Genomic DNA, 6,491 nt, shown 5'->3' with positions numbered 1-6,491 from the left:
CTAAAGCACAGACACCAACACACAGACGCACGCACACATTCCCCCAATATAATCAACAAATTCTGACACTAGCCAGGATCAGACAACACACACACTCCCCATTCAACAATCCCTGTCATTGTGTTGATTTTGCTCCCTCTCCAGCTTTCATTTGGGTGTTTTATCTTTTGTTTACTGGTGGGTTTTTATTCTCAGTGGCTCGGGGAAGCAAAGCGTTGGCAGTGGCTCAGTTTGATTCTGCGGTCGTGGATGAAAAGCGCCAGTGGGGGAAAACAAGGGCATTTCGGAAATATAAAAACACTGCCGTGTAATTACAATGAAAATACATAAATATGAGTCCTCCTGACAGCGAGGGAAAGTGCCAGTGTCAGCATTGTGATGGTAAACAGTCTGCGAGGGAGTGTTTGTGCGACACAGCGGGGGTCACCTCTACAATAGACAAGCCTGAGTTTCGACTGGGAAATAAAAAGTCTGGAAACTTCCTTGGAATCTGACCAGCCTTTTCAGCCGCTGACGCTGCGAGTCGGCACCCAGCGGGCTGGTGGTAACTTCGCGTCAACAACAGGATTTGGCAAAGAGCATCGATGAATGGTTTTAGTCTTAGATCAAACAAAGGCAAAGCAGATTTGACACCAAGTTAAAGTTAAAATAAAAAAAGGTGTCAATCAACTCTTTGATAGTGTGCCACCACAGGAATGTGTGAGCGGATGTCTACACGATGAAAAAGGTTCACATTTAACTGGGCTGACACTGATAACGACGTTAGAGCTGGGTATCAGATCCTGAATCGAATCGATTCCGATTTGTAAGGTTCTGAATTGGATTCTTTTCGATTCCATATCGATTCAGCATTGATTGATCTTTCAGATTTTACTTGGATATTCAAAAGATTGTCAGAACAAAAGCTGCAGTGCAGTCAAATAAAATACAAATACTTTACTGGTCTGTCTTGAACCTATGAATTGATTTTGGAAAATTTCAATGATTAAATGGATTTTTTACTCAGCTTTAAAACAACGTTATTGTACCTTTCTGTACTGTCCTGATTAAAGTTTGTATGACCAGTGAATTATTCTGTACCACACTGGGTCCGCTTTGGGAAATTTAGTGCCTGAATAATTACGGACGAATAAATATGAATAAATAATTAGTTAAACTACAGTAGTTGCCTGCGATTGTGTAAATGTAAATCCCAAAATCCCAAATCAACAAATAGTCAAAACCACAAAACAAGCTCAAGCTCATAATAATCTTAGCAAACGGTTTATGTAATGGAGTGGGCCTCTCAGCGGTGATAGCAGCATGTCAGCAGAAGAGCATCAACATGCACTATTCCCAGCATGAAGACGATAAGGAACACTTAGAGCCATATTTAAAAATTGCCGAGTAAACAAGGGCAGAGAAACTTTGAAACATGTACTCGGTTGATCCTGGGAAAGAAAAGGCTTCTGGGAACCAGAATGGGCAGCAGACTGACCAAGAAAGAGGCGAGACTCTTATCAAGAAAGGCGCCACTGTGGGTTGACATTTCAGAAAGGACTGTTTGCAGCCCCGAATCAAAAACTCAACAACTAGTCTCAACCATCATTTGCAGACGCACACACAGGCACACACTGTGCCCTGAAAACAACAACCTTCCAACGTCACAGGCTTATCTCAACAAACCCAGGCTTTCTCTTTTTGGCATCCACTCACTCTCTCTTTCAAACATGCAAACAGACACACACAAGCCTATCTTTCATCCCAAAATTCATGGAGGCAAATCTCTCTCATCCTCCTCCAGCCATTCTCTTTCTTCAACTCTCAGAGGCACCGTTCCCTGTTCTGTCCCAGTGTTGCCTCTAAAATCTTCCCGTTTTTTTCTGGCCAACGCTGACCAATTCTAAGCACATTTTGCATCGTTCCCCTGTCCTCGTTTTGTCTCAGTCCAGTGGCTTTTTTCTTCTTAAATAATCTTGTTTAACTAAGGAAGACCACAGTAACCATGGCAATACTTTCCTGTCTCTGTAATTATCCATTGCACAGGTTGACAGTTGTTACAGGTTAAAAGAGATGTGGCAAAATAAAGTATTTTTCTTACACTATTTGTATTCGTCAGGAAAGCCAAATCTGGCCTCAGATAACTTTTTTATTCTGTTCTGATATCATTCTGCACACCGCCTGGCTTAGTGAGAATCACGATCCAGAAGGCACAAAGCGTGAGAGGCATGGCCTCTCAGGGATCAGACGACAGATTACAAGAGATTAGTACAATCATAAGTCATCTTCCAGAGCCTATTTTGTACAAAAGAAATGATAATAATAATAATAACGTCATTGCAAAGTAAACTAAAAACAATATTTCATCTTATGAGACAATTGAGTGTCTGGCACACTATTTTTATAGAAGCATATCTGTGTATTTCATCACTAGCAGCTGAATACACTTCATGAAATCAAGTGAGCTATGCTCTAATCTGCTTTCTCCTTATTCCAATGTTAGGTTATACTGATCCCTGGTGGTCACATTTAGTATTGCATTACTGCAGTCAAAGTGGTTTTAGTGCAAAACTGATGAAAACTAATAAAACTTGGCTGAACTAATTGCTAAAGTGTGCATATTTAAAATGTTTCATATCGGTGCATAAAATAACAACTATAAATAAAGTACAATTTTGCAACCACATTATTTGAGGAAATGTGATCTAAGTTATTTAAAAAAACAATTATTATAAAAAACAACTCCCTATTTTTTTTTTTTATTTCTGCCACTCAGTGTCCGTAACAACGGAGACTTCGCTTGCTGTGACTCTAATGACGTCACGTCCAGCGACACAACAGCAATGGCGGCGCCCTGTTTTTTAAAACTTAAATGGCAGGACGCCATCAGTGCTAAAAAAGTAACTGATCTTTTTACTACAAGAGAGCTTCTTTAAATTTTCACAACTACATTTAGTGTTTCATGTCCTTTTTAATGTTATGTTTCTTGTGGTTGTGAAATGGAAAGTTGTGTGCAAAGCATGTATGGCCTTCAAATAGCAACAAGACCAAACTGCTGCTAGGCAACAGTTTCAATACCAAGGCTAACGCTGCCGAGGCTAACACCTAGCAAGCTAAAAAAGCAGCATGTATACTTTGGTATGATATGTAATGTGATTTGACATTTTCCTCATATACTCCCTTCCGAAATTTAAGATTTGCTAGACCATGAATACCACAAAAAGGGCTCTTGCATTTGGATTTTTCTTGTAAAATAAATAAATAAATAAATAAATCTCATTTGTGGACTTTTTTTGTTATTGAAAAATATATATAGAAGAAGTACAACAATACAAAAATGGTCAAAAAAAATAAGATGCAGTTACAAAAGTAATAGAAAAATAAATGGAAATAGAAAACAAGTAACCAAAAACAAACTAAAAAGAACTCAGGGTTGAATAAAGTTCAGGCAATATTTTTTTTCCACACAAACATCTTGTTTTTGTCGCTTTGGGGCTTAAACTTTTTTTCAATATTTTCTGAATAGGGCAAATATATTGGAACAGTGAATATGAAATATGGCTATAATATAATAGAGACAATCGACCACATACATTTTGTCCAGGCTTCTTGAATTGATGACGCCAGGTAATTAACTTGCACCTGTGTTTCTTCTGTTGTAGCTAGCTAGTGTCGCTAACTGTTAGCCACCTTACTTTACATAACGAACAGTTAAAAAATGTTGTGGTTGAAATGTTTGTCCACATTTAGGACACAACAAACTTGCCCTCACTGAACCAACACTTATGTCTATTAAAGATATTTGCAATGGGTGTTTAGTACGTGAGAATGGTCGGGCTTGTTACATTACAGTTAGCTTAAACAGCTAGTTTGCCGAGCTAGCTGTTTTTGTTTTGGGGTTTTCACGGACAACACTTACCCCAAATTTGAAGACATTTCAGGTTAGTCGAAGACTCCTCCGCTCTGCTATACGACAAATATTTACTGGACTTCACATTTACGAGAACAATCTGTCTCTTTTTCCGAGCAGGGATTCATTTCTTCGCTAGAAGTTAGCTTAATGTCTGATCTTACGTGCAGGTATCACACTGAGGTCATTCTGAAAACAACACAGCAGACTAACACATTCTGACACTCGAGCTTTTTTCAGCAGAGAAATTTTTTAACTTTTCTCGCTAGGAAAGGCAAAGCTCTGAATAATGATGGCTGCATTCCACTTAGTGGATGTCCTACTTTTGTACCATCTGCTTCACTCTCACAACTTCACTGGAAAACTTAATGGAACTGAGCCATCATCAGTGCCCTTGTGCTTCCTCTGCCACGATGGACCAAAATGTCTGCTAGATGACAATCTGATGGAAATATTTAATTGGCATCAATTATACTTTTATATCATATCACAGCATGACTGGAGCGTACTTCATGAACTTAAATGATTAAAATCATAAATAGTTTACTACATATTTTCCAGCTTTAGACTTGATTGTTGTCGGTTATTGTCAGACTATGAAAAACTAAGTAATTCAACTGCATATTGTCACTGAACATGTGACAAGTAGCAACCTCTGGCAAAAAAAAACAACAACAACAAAACATTTTTAGCTAATTCTCTTGTTCATGAACCCCATGTGGGAGGTGAATTCTTATAAGTAATTTATTATAAACCTTATAGTTATGCGTATTTTATGGCGTGATCACCTTCAGTGACAGGTCAAAGATATCAAGCTGCTGGACCACTAGGTCACCTGTCCACTTTAGCTTCACTCATGTTCCACACCTCTCCCCAGTTTTTATCTAGTCAGAAAGTAAGGTGTTGAGAATTCCATGACAAGGGTTTGTCCATCTTTATATGCCTTCAGTGGTCTGTATATGTTTTATGAGAGCAATTTCTTGCAGCTACGCTCTGGATTGAACAATTCTGTTCAGTTATTAACTGCCTCGAGTACAACAGGCCCACAGAGAGCCAATGAAATAATGAATTTAATAAAGGCCTGGCTTCATTTTTAATATTGCCTGGTCTTCTCGACATTGTTTCAAGAAGAGGGACCAGTTTTGTGTTTTGCATGCCCTTCAATTTCTGTTATACAGTAGAAGAATATATATATGTTGCTATGATGCTCCTATTAAGTGAAGTTGTTTGTTTTCTCTGTGCCATAATGAACACAATGCAAGAATGATCCATCTGGCCCTTGACCCCAATACCACCTTGTGTAATTGCAACTATTCCACACGTTAGAGTGACTACGTGACAGTGGCTGAATACTCGAAAACACATCTCAGTATAATATAATTCACCACATAATTAGTTAAGTCAACACCTCTATGGCACAGAGAAACTAAACCTTACAAGTGGACATGTCAAATAAATAATAATGTTTCTCATGCGAACTGATTAAGTAAAAAGCCTGGACTGATCTAAAGATTACCTTTTAATCTTATATGTTTCAAATCATTCCTCCATCAAAATGATTAAAAATGATATTCTCTGGCGTCTGTGCCAATATCTGGATTAGAGTTAATATGATAGATGGGCGGATAATCTTATTGTCCATCATTCACTGTTCACCTAACCCAGAGGTTGGAACGTCTTTGTGATTTTCCAAAAAAAACAAAAAACAAATACAGAACACTAATATTTGAGTGTAGTGACACTGATGAATACGCTGCAATCCAATTGTGCTTTCAGAGTAAGAAGGATAATGCAGTTTCATATGAAACAGGAAGTAACACTGACCACATCACAATTCAATGTTCTGCTGGGAAACTTCTGGACCTAGGATTTGTGTGGATGTTACATAGAAAAGTACCACCCACCTAGGCCAGACTAAGGCACCCCCACCCCATAACAATGACACTCCTTGACGGCGGTGACACACACACAAAAAGGAACAACTGAAAAACAGCACAAGGTGTTGACCTGGCCTTCAAATCCACTAGATCCCAAACTGATCAAGTATCTGTGGGATGCATAATATTGGGCAGGTGGTCATAATGTTATGCCTGGTCAGTGTATAACCTAGTATGTTTTAAACGTATAGTGTGTGTTTTTTGTATTTATTTATAGTTGGCATACTACAGTACAGGATGTACAGAGAGGCTAGAAGAGAAGAGAGGATTCCTGGCACTGAAACCAAGTCAACGGCTGCGGACGTGGTCGGCAGTAAGTCGTTTCAAAAAAACAAGGCCATATGTGGCTCCTTCCAAATCCTCAAGGCGTCACTGGACAATATTTTTGTTTTAACTTTCTGAACACAGGAGTATCTGGTACAAAACCAGTGACCAGTTACCTTGGCATGACAACAGGTTCATTTAGATCCATAAGGTGTTAACACACCGAAGACAAACTAACCAATCAAGACCAATGATGCAACGTCCTTATCTTTGTTGACTTTGACCTATTGTTTTGTGTGTTTTTAGGTGCATGTTTGGTTCCAGGATCCACAGACTTATTTATTCAAAAACTGCTGTTGCTATGGGCGGCAGAAGAATCAGTATTTGTGTCAAGTGCTCTA

The sequence above is a fragment of the Mugil cephalus genome, chromosome 10 (genome assembly GCF_022458985.1).
Source record: "Mugil cephalus isolate CIBA_MC_2020 chromosome 10, CIBA_Mcephalus_1.1, whole genome shotgun sequence".
In the NCBI taxonomy this organism is placed as follows: Eukaryota; Metazoa; Chordata; class Actinopteri; order Mugiliformes; family Mugilidae; genus Mugil; species Mugil cephalus.
This window is presented reverse-complemented; position numbering follows the sequence as displayed.